Source organism: Ictalurus furcatus, chromosome 2 (assembly GCF_023375685.1).
Source record: "Ictalurus furcatus strain D&B chromosome 2, Billie_1.0, whole genome shotgun sequence".
NCBI lineage: Eukaryota > Metazoa > Chordata > Actinopteri > Siluriformes > Ictaluridae > Ictalurus > Ictalurus furcatus.
Genome location: NC_071256.1, coordinates 12,188,281 through 12,199,318, shown reverse-complemented (window position 1 = coordinate 12,199,318; position 11,038 = coordinate 12,188,281). Strand labels below are relative to the sequence as shown.

The following is an 11,038-nucleotide window of genomic DNA, read 5'->3' as shown; positions in this document are numbered from 1 at the left end:
AATATCAGATTGAATTCTTATTTTGTATATATTGACTGTCAATGTAACACTTTGAACCTGAATTCAACATTCATTTTTAAAATGACAAGATTACAAAATTCAAACACATTTCACATTTTTATTCAAAGTTGTTACAGTGCTATCTCTGATCACTGAGAGGGCAAAGCATTGTGTTGCCAAAATCTGAATTTTATACATCTGGTTATTTTAATTATTATTATTGTTTATTTTTTTTTTTGTAGTGAAACATAAATTGGATTGTACGGATACAGCCTGTAGCATTTCTGCCTCACAGTTCCAGGTCCCTTATTTCATCCTGAGCTCGGCTTGCTCTCTGTCTTTGTGGAGTTCTCCTCGTGTCTGCATGGTTTTCCTTCCACCTATCAAAAACATACTATATGGCATTGCCCCTAGGTGTAAAAGAGAGTGAATGTGTATGTGCATGATGCCCTGTGATGTGTCATGGACTGATGTCCCATTCAAGGCGTATTCCTGTTTCAACGCCCAGTGTTCCTGGGATAAGCTCCGGACCCAGCTTGACCCTGACCAGGATAATGTGTGTACTGAAAATGAATATAAATCCTACTGAAACAAATATCACTCCATACATTTGTTTAGTGTATTATTGGAAAAACTTCACTCATGAAGGTGAGTATGCTAAGAGTGATGCCACATTGTTGTTAATTATGTCTTTAAAATCAGAATTAGAACCGCTTTAATGTCTGTTGGTTATTTCAAGGGTTTATCAGTAACAAAAATATGCCTAGTTAATATTTTTGTTATTTATTATCAGTGCCGAATCTTATCATTCTGTGTTTTCAATTACATAGCGAAATGGTAGAATCACAAACCTAACTGCACCGTTCTTCTAAGACGTAGGCACTGCGCATGCGTCGGTGTCGTGCGCATGCGTGTTGCAGCTCGGGAAACGGGGGGAGGGACGGCGATCGGGTTAGTGACAGACAGATGCAATGCGAGTGAAGGAAATGGCGGCTGAGCAGGACAAACGTTTCCCCTCCTAGATTCTGCAAAAGCGTTACATTCATATAGCCTTATCATCTGCTTTCATTTGCGCTCTACTGCACTTTAAAACTTTATGAGGTGAGCTATGTTTTTGCATTACAATTTCATGGATTTGTTGTTTTTTTTTTCCGTCGTGCGGTTTGCCGTGTAAAATGCGCACGAGCGTCATCATATTAAAGCGGCTTAGATCTGCGAAATGTTTTTTTTTTTCGGCTTTTACCAACCAGCTTTCGATTCCGGTGATTGTATACTGCGTGCTTGCGTGTCTTAATGAAACTGATCATTGTTTAGTAGCGTTTAAGACCCGTTTTAGTCGATTGTCTACAGGAGTTTGAAGCAACAACAAAGCCATAAAATAAATCGAAGCGCTTTTTTTTTCCTCCAGCACGCGCAACATCAAGCTGCCGTTTGGTTAGCATTAGCACAGCTCTCGTTTAGCTCGCTCGAGACGAGTCAGAAATTCTGTGTGAATTACAACTTAAATATATTCCCTTTTTTTTTTTTTTTTTTTTAAAAAAAAAAAAAAGAATCGCCAGTTTTACAACAACGCAGTTTGTATTACCGAGTATCTAAAAGTTCATCTATTTATTTTCTATTTAAAAGCTGGCCGTGACTAGTAAGGATACATATTCGACCTCTGCATTGAATTGCTGTAAAAAAAAATACATATAAATATATCTATATAACAAAACAGTTATGCTACTCGGTAAATCAGTAATAACTTATTGAATAACTTTTTTTGCCATGTTGGTGTAATGTTAAATAAATAGTTAGTCCGGATATTCGATTATATAATTGAGCAGCTGATGTTCTTAGTTAGCATTAGCTAGTCGCGTCGCTGTATTAACTTGACCTGGGCTTTTGATAAAAAATTGTTTTGATTTCGTGCTGTTGCTTTTAAAAAATATATATATGTATAGACAGTGTCAGATTAGAACAATGTTAGCGTGGATTTAACACTAAGAAGCTGTTTGGGTAGTTTAGCTGTCCGAGCGGAAAAAGCTAGCATGACCTGCTAACTATCGCCACACCAAAGCGATAAACATTACCCCGACTTTACACTTTTACTCGAAATAAATATATACATCTCATAATTAAACGAATGTAATCGAGGGGAGAAAGCTGCTACTATTATGATAACCGGCTAACTGTGTGTGTGTGAAGTGCACTACACAAGGCGGAGTAAAACCCTATCTAGTACTCTTTCTGATATCTCTACAAGTCTACATATTATATTTGCATAACGCGCTCGGTGGATTGATCATTAAAGGTTGGGCTGCTGTCCAAATCAAAACTCGTGTACACCACGATAGTCGCTGCACACTACTGAGTGGGCTGGAGAGCGGTTTGGGACGCGGCCGGGAGGAGGGGTTTGTTTAAGGCTCTTTAACCATTTCACCTCCGTGGAGGAGTTATCAACTGTGTTGGGTCATTTCAAAGGTGACACATTTATTATTAGTGTTTTTCTTTTTATTTATTTTTGTTTTTAAATAGGACTCGTTGAAATCTAGATGATTTCGTGTTAATGATTTTTCCCGAGTGTTTTTTTTTTTAATGGTTACTTGTTGCAGAAGTGTAAAATGTAAAGGCTATATGTCTTTTGACTTTCATTAAAAAAAAAATTTTAGGGTTAAGTTTCGCTCATTAGCTAACTATGATTGCAGAGCACTATAAGACACTTTTCCGCCACACGGTTCGACTCGGCTCGCTTTACTTTTCTGAGCTTGCTTTTCCACTGCAGTTTAGTGCCGCCTTAACGTCTGGGCCGTCTTCCACTCGCCTTCACACAGGAATAATGTAGTATTATCGAAGCCCTGTATAAATACACAATCAGGCCGTGTTCCAAAGCCTTTCCTCTTCACTGAACACGGACTCTTATTAAGGATGTAAGATAACGGCGTTCTAGGACGTACGTAGCGCTCTATATGACTAAGTTAGATTCAGTTGTGACAGGAGTGACGTCGATAAACGCCTGTTTGGAAATCTGTAAAAATCTAAGACGAAAACCTTTTGTTGTAATTTTATCTGTAATGAGAAGTTATACATAATTTTCAATTAATCGAATATTACCGTACGCAAAATATCTATTAAATGACACATTTATTCATGCACAATACAGAAGCACTGGATAAGGAGAATTTTCTACTCCCTCCGTGCGTGGGTCACATTTAATATCGGCTCGCTCAGAACCTCGACCAAGGTGGTACTAAAAAAAAAGTACCGGGTACTATCCACAGTGGACAACCCCCAAAAAGTGAGTCGAGCCGTACCGTGTGGTGGAAAAGTGCCATTGGTGTGTTAATATTTGGATTTTCATAGTATGATAACCTAGTCTAAAAATATCGCTGTTTATCATTGACTGTATTAATCGACGCACAGTACGGTGGGATTAAAAAAATATTTTCTTAAGAAATCTTTGTTCACTTTGCACTTATTTGCATGCACAACAAAATCCCCAAAAAATGAAACGAAAAAGATCGAATCCCCTGTCTGGTCTGATTTTTGTTGGATAAGATTTCCTGACGTGCTTTAATGGTGCTCTCACACATGTTAAAGGCTAGTTTACACTACACGACTTTCAACGTCGTGGACGTAGATCGCTGTGCTCTTCACACTACACGACTTGCTGTCTTGTAATCGGGAGTTTTGAAGTCGTTGTGGTGTTCACACTAAGTGATCGCTCGGCGACAGGGGGGCACACACTGGGTTTTACAGTTTAGTACTGCCAACAGCGAAAATGCTGCACGTAATAAGTGCTGCCTTTTGTTGCGTAAGCATTGTAGCAAGCATTTTCGTTTTCTTTTCGACTGCATCCGTAAACCCAAACTGAGCAAAATAACAGTGGCTGTCGTTTCAGTTCAGCTGAAATGTGTCTTTGTATTTTGCGCGGGAATAGATCAGATTCATATCCATTTAGTTGAGTGTGGCCAGGTGTAAATGGAACCATTTTAACAAATCAGAGCTATCCGATCAGAGAAAACGCATGAAGTGACCTGGTATAAATAGGCCCTTTGATGCATCGTTGAGTAGTTTGCACATAACGATCGAATGCCGATTTCTCGCTGATTTGTTGACGACTTGCAAATCGGGCTTAAAATTGTCGTGTGAACTAGGCTTAAGGCTGATTTATACTTGCTGTTAACTACACATGCGCAGTATGGCCGTTTTGCATATCCTGCAATATCAATGTAAATAATGGAGGGCAGTATAGCGCCACGTGACGCAGGTCCTCAACCGAATAAAGAAACTAACGTCTTGTCTCAAAACTGAGATGGTTGAACTGCACCAAAGAGGGAAACGTGCCAGGGTTCAGTTCAAAAGGACTAATCACTGCACGTGAAAGCACCCTAAGTAATGTTTTTGGAGGACGTCTTTAGTACTAATGATGGATTCGCACAGGATTAGTCATCAAGTTAGAGAGATGAACGTCTTCACGATGTACACATGGTCCTCACGCTAACAATTCCAACGCGTATGATGTCGATCTTCAGTAACCCCTTTATCCTGATGAACGCCGTGGCTGATCCAGAGTCTGTCCGGGCAACGCTGGGCACGAGGCGAGAGAATTCACCCCAGCATGCGTATAACGTAGACCAAATTTTAACACGGTTTATTTAACCTTTTTAATTAACACTTGTGTGTAGGGCTTGTGATCGCTCAAGTTGTGCTTGATCATTGGGTGGTCACATGACCATAACATGTATGTATGTATGTATGCTATTCCTGCATTAGGACCTCAACAACTTACCAAAGTGTCGCTTCTCTGACAACTGTATTTAGATTTCAAATTTAAATCGGTTTCAGCTAGAGATGTAATGGTATGAAAATTTCATATCGCGATTATCAGTATTATGACGGTATTTTGTTAAAATGTGCTGAAAATTTACAAAAAGTACTGATACACACACTGAAGTCCTTTCAACAGGTTTTGTATTTGAAAAGCAACAAATGAATTTAGCAGCATAAACATAACATTAAAGTTGATGTAGGCGTGAGAGGTAAAAGTTTCCCCAGTGCAGGTTTTAATGAACACAACCCTAATTGTGCGTATAAAAACAAGTAAAGCAATGTGCATGTACAGCATAATACAAAATAATACAACCATATGTAAACAAATCCAATGTGCAGGTGTTGACACTAAAATGACAAGTTTAAAGCATTCGTGTTCCCGTAATTGTTTGTTACTGTCTTGTTTGAACTTGTTCGTTAGTCTTGGCTCAAAGCCGTGCATTTACTAGGAGCCTTTTCTTCGCGGAAGCTTGCGTTTATTACAAATGTACAAGAGAAGAAATTATTTCAACACAACTCAATATTTTGTGTCCAACTATTTACTTTTCCCCAACTCATGCATTGAGTGAAAACTTACCTGGCATTCATTATAAATCGATGGATGGTTGTCATGGAGATGATTCAGCAGATTGGACGGGTTGCCCCCTTTCGGAGCGACTTTCTTCTGGCAAGCTCTGCAGACGGAGTTACCGTCTTCTATTAAGTTTCCCTCAGCATTTTTATAAAATCCAAAATATGACCACGCTTCAGATTCGGTCCTCTTGGAAGGTTGGAAAATCTCCCAAGCGCCGTCGCTGCCTTCCGCCATCTTCTCTCGCTTATAAAAACACTAAGGTTGCATGCTGCGTCTGCGTCGGACTCATGCTGGGGTGTGTGTGTGGACGGCGTTTACCGCGGGTTTTACAAATCCTGATAATCGCGCACGGTTTTAATGATAATTAAATAAGACATGGTCGTACTAACCGTCGGGGAATTTTATCGCGGTTTATCATGAAAGTGGTAACCGTTTCATCCCTAGTTTCAGCGTGAAGGGAAGTCCCAACAGGAGTTAATGGGATCTTTGCGAATGTGTCAGTTCGGACAGGATGTATATCCTGGGTTCTTTCTCCAGGTCGTTTTATAGAAAATAGATATGTCCTAATGGTTACAGATGCGTGCACGCACAAGTCGTAATGGATTCAGATGGGACTAAAATTCCGGAGATAAAAATTGGTAATGGTCACTTTACTGCTCTTCCCCCAGTGTAAAACTGAAAAGGACTTCAGGAAGGTAGAATGACTTTTCCGGGGAAAAAAAATCACGTTGATGTACGAGGAAAAAGACTGGCTGTGCTGAGGCACCATTTTGAGGAAGTATCTGTCTGATCATACCCACTGAAACCACAGCACCATCATGGTGGTTATTCCCATATGTTTTTTTTGCATTAGGGTCCTTTCACATTTGCAATTCCATTTGTTAGGTTCGAATTGAAGTGGGATTTGTGGTTGGTTTGTCTGGACATAATAACAGAAGTAAAAAAAAAAAGAAATATAACGCTGTGGATATGGCAAACAAACCACTTCCAGATTGTGTAGAAATGATAAATGACATGATCATGGAGCTCAATAAATGACTACTTAATGTCAAGTAAAACCACTCACGTCTACAAAAAAACAAATGGTACGCGCAACCCAAAATACACATGCTTTGCCTTGTTTTTTTTTTTTTTAAGGTTTTTAATGGTTCATTGATCTCTGAAGTTATTGCACTGATACGTTAGTTACTTATCAACACTGGCATTGAGCTAAATAAAATCTTGGAAGTTTGTATGAGTATTTTGAGATGTGTGTGTTGTTTACGTTTCACATTAACTGCTAAAAACACACCCGCTGTTGTGTAGGCTTGCAGTGAGAACAGGAAAAAGTGACTAACTATTAATGGAGCCGTTGGCCGACATCCAAATGGCTCCCTGTTCGATTTGTAGTGCACACTGTAGGGTGCGGAAGCCGTTATGTTACACCTCGTATGGGGCACCTCGGTATTATTGGCCATTTGGGCCCGTTGATTTAGACTGCAGGTTATACCACCGTTTTTATATTTTCCGTTTGAAATAATTTGTTTAGGTTGAAATACATCGGTTGAACCAGTTATGTTAACTTGGTTTTAATTCTATTCCACTTTCTTTTATTTTAGCGAATTGGATGCTGTTGTCACCAAAGACATTGACAGAGAAGAAACAGGTTGGTTTCCTCCGTTTCCTGTGTGTGTGTGTGTGTGTGTGTGTGTGTGTGTGTGTGTGCGTGCGCGCATGCGTGCACCTTTTCTCAGCTTTTTCCAGTTCATGCCTCATGTACAAAGCTGCTTCAGAGTGGCTGCTAGTGTAAACAGTTGTTGTTTTTGTGTTAAAGGGGTTCAGAGTGCTGTATAAACTTGACAGTTTTACGTGTTTAAATGGATGTGTGTGAGTGGCTTTTTACATGCTCACTTTACTGATTTTGAAAATTTAAAACTACAATGTTTCTCATATTCCATGATTGAAATGTAATGAGTCTTTATTGATCACATATACATATGCACAGTGAAATTGTTTTCTTCGCATACCCCAGCATGTTAGGAAGTTGGGGTCAGAGTGCAGGGTCAGCCATGATACAGCGCCCCTGGAGCAGACAGGGTTAAGGACCTTGCTTAAGGACCCAACAGTGGCAGCTTGGCAGTGCTGGGGCTTGAACCCCCGAACTTCCAATCAGTAACCCAGAGCCTTAACCGCTAAGCCACCACTGCCTCCCTTAAAATTATGAGCTTATAAGTTGCTCCAAACGGGTCTGGATCATACATATGTGTTAATACAAACGTCTAGCTGTCGAACGCACTTTATGGTCTCAGAGAGCACGCAACAACAAATAAATGCGACCGAATTATCTTTCTGTTGGACATTTTCTAGAAGCACAGCGTAGAGCTACAATACAGGGACACTTAGGACACACAATTGGCCATGCCCTCAGTGAGGGAGGAATAGATGGCATACTCTTTCTCCACTGTCAGTCACAGCCACGCCAGCCAATCATGTGTGTCTGAGAGTTCATGTACGCAGAAGAGGATAGATAGCGCTCTCCTCCGAGTGTGAGACGCAGCACTTCAAAAAGATGCAGCCAGCTGGCTTCGTGTGTCTTTGAGGAAGCACATGATAGCCTTCGCCCTCCCAGATTGGTAGCTGTGGTATGATAAGGGAGGCCTAACTTGTGGGTGGGACTCAAGTTGTTGGCAAATGTTTTGGCTGTAAGATGTCCTCACATCACACATAAAAGAAGGTGTTCGTGTCTGGCTAGTGTTTGATTTTTTGGTTGAGGTGTTTAAATACAAAGTAGCTGTTACTTAAAGCAAGAGTTATGACTGCTTTGTGCTCCGTTTCATCAATATTTCCCACGTACCTGCCTGTTCTTGATTTTTGAGAATACTAATAAGTATCAAACGCTAACACGCATACTAAAAATGGTCCCACAGTCAACCAGCTCACACCTCGGCGATGAGGTTGGGTTGTGTAGCGTGCCGTGTAGGTGCAGCATTGCAGTGTGTAAAGGGGCGATCTGTTTGCAGTTAACATACAAATGAAAGTAAGGCGTGAAAACGAAAGTAAGGACTGCCGTTCTATTATTTCTGGTTGTTGAACATACTTCAACAAAATGGGGGGCAACTATGAATAAAAATAAACCCCAATGGGACAAGACTTTTATTAGTCGTCACTTTTATGACTTGATATTAGACCAGTAGTGTCCGGGCTGTTTTGGAGGTGACATCGTGGTGCTTTTGGCAGATTTGCCCACCCTCTCTACTCACAAGTGGACATTGTAGACATATTCGAGACACTTGAAAAGGCCAGGATTGAACGGCTGTCCGTCTCGGCTGGCCACTTCTGAGCTGTTTACCTGATCCGCATGTTAATGCCAGGTGTAAACACTGCCTGTGAAAGCCAGAACATTCCTGTTTGTGTGTATATTTGTATGTGTATATATATACAGATGTAGCTAGAGGGAGAGAGTTTTTTTTATATATATATAATATAACATAATGTGTATGTATAGGTATATTTAATTCATTCAAAGCTTCCTGGTGTTTGTAAGCTGTCAGATGACCAAAAGGGGCGGGGTAGTAAACACAAAGTAATGGCTGTTGAGACAAAATGGCTGCGTGCTTTGATGTAGATTAGGATGTTGTTGTTTTCCTTATCTGAGGAAGACATTACAGAACGAAACTGTTCACAAGAGAGAAGGTGACTGACCCGCCCCCGCCACCAATTCCCCCCCCGGCGAACGCTTGAATTGTGGGGTAGGGTTTTTTTTTTAAAACAAATTAATTTTTTAAATTAATTTTTGGACCTTGTTTAAAGTGGAATATGCTTGTATTGCTCTTCTCCTGCTTGTCCTATATTGTAAAGAAATCAACTGAAAAGGAAGACGCAAGCTGATGAATTAAAACCCGAGCGAAGATCACGTTAAAGTGAAGGTGTGTTCACCAGTAGGTCTTAGTTGATCGAATAGTTTACAGGATTTAATAAAAGGGAACAGTGTTGGCAGTTGTCTATTGGAAATGCTGGTAAACTGTGACTTGGGTACTAAACAGCTAAGATACTTTTGCTATTCATGGTGACGAGAGATGGCATGAAGTCATTTTCTTTTCCCCATCCTGAAACTCTGTAGCCCAGGTGCTCGGGGCAAGCAGATTAATGTATCCGGTATGTATCGTTATCAGTTTTTCCATTCACAGTTGCTCGGCAGATTAAAAATGTTCAGGTAAGCTGCCAATATAGTGGTCACATCTGTCCATCAACCAGAGGGGGAAAAAACCCACAATTATTTCTACTAGGCATATTTAATAGCTTGAATGGATGCAGTAATGTTAAATGGAAGACAGTATTTTCAGAATTGAGAGTAAGGACGTGGGAACAGTGATAAGACTGTTACAGTGGGGAAAAAAAATACAGTGGAGTAAAATGAAAACCGAGCACAACACACATTTAAACTTAATTGAGTGAGTGAAAAGGAAAACACTGGCCAGACTCGAATAGTCAGACAACCACTCGACCCGAAACCTTTCTTTGTCGAGGGGCCGGGATTGCGGTGCTTCATCACCGGTGAGCGATCAAGACGGGTTAAAAACTTATTTTGGCCATACAATGATTCAAATAGTCGCTTATTTCCTATAATGTGTGTCAGTGCATGTTATTAGCTTGTCATATTTTAGATTTAAATGAGTTTAATGGACCCTCGTTTAACCAGGCAGCCAAGACGTGGGGTTGGGCAAGCACGTGAACTTTGTTTTGTCCGATTTAAAACGAGCGATATTTAACTGAAGCGCTTCACGCATTCAAAACGGAAGGCATGGATCGTGTGTCGCGTAGAAGAGTTCAGCTGTTTTGTTTACCTCCTCTTTCAGCATACAATCTTTCCGCTCAGCCGACATGATGGCATGCGTTGCTGAACGGCGAGCTACTTGCTGCCGTTATGGTAACTTGGTGGCTGCTGTTATTATTATTATTGAATGACCTACTTTACGTCATTTTATGGTTGTGTTGCACTACAGTGAACTCTGTAGACTGTCAGCCTGGATTTGTTACAGGGTCGGATTTGTCCTTTCTTTCACTCTGACCCAGCATTTTGATTGATACAAGACGGGGACATGGCCAGATATTAGCATTTAGTCACTTTTAATAATGGATTACCCAGTCAGACTGTAAATAAACCAGACGAGTTATTAGCTGTAACTAAGCTCATTATACAATTGAAGTAAATGATATAAACTGTGCATAAATGTGTTGTGTTGAACAGCAGCAGAGATGCTTATAGAGTTCTATATTATTGCTTTGAGGTCAGACAACACCGCGTATGTTGGGCATGTTATGAGATAAAACAGTTTATTTTTGTTGACTTTAAAGCTGCAGACATTTTCTGACAGACGGTTAGATCGTCCATCTCGATCGCCATCAAGATGCCGTCACCAGTCCTCTCAATCCTAGTCTACCATTTTCCTGACGTTTGTGCGGTTTATGGGTTGTTCGAGATTTAAGCACTTATTCAAAATTGTTGGACTGACCCCCAGAATTGAACAGTAGACAGTGGTTGGATTAGATACAGTGGCGTTAGCTCCAGGATTGTGGTTTGTTTGGCTGTATTGGCATCGGAGTGGAAGACTACGCTCCGATTAGCTACAGTGGCTTGTGTTCAGGCGTTGAAACCGCTTCCTTCAGGCCAAA

At 40.5% G+C, this 11,038-nt stretch overlaps 1 protein-coding gene across 1 annotated transcript in view; it reads left to right on the top strand.

Moving 5' to 3' along the window:
• Positions 1–725: 725 nt before the first annotated feature.
• The window catches only part of LOC128622070 (trinucleotide repeat-containing gene 6A protein-like), a 46,588-nt gene continuing 36,275 nt past the window's right edge, over positions 726–11,038 (top strand). Inside the window, exons 1-2 of the mRNA XM_053648278.1 lie at positions 726–1,101; positions 6,985–7,031. The gene's annotated coding sequence lies outside the window, so the exon portion shown is untranslated. The remainder of the gene's footprint in view (positions 1,102–6,984; positions 7,032–11,038) is intronic.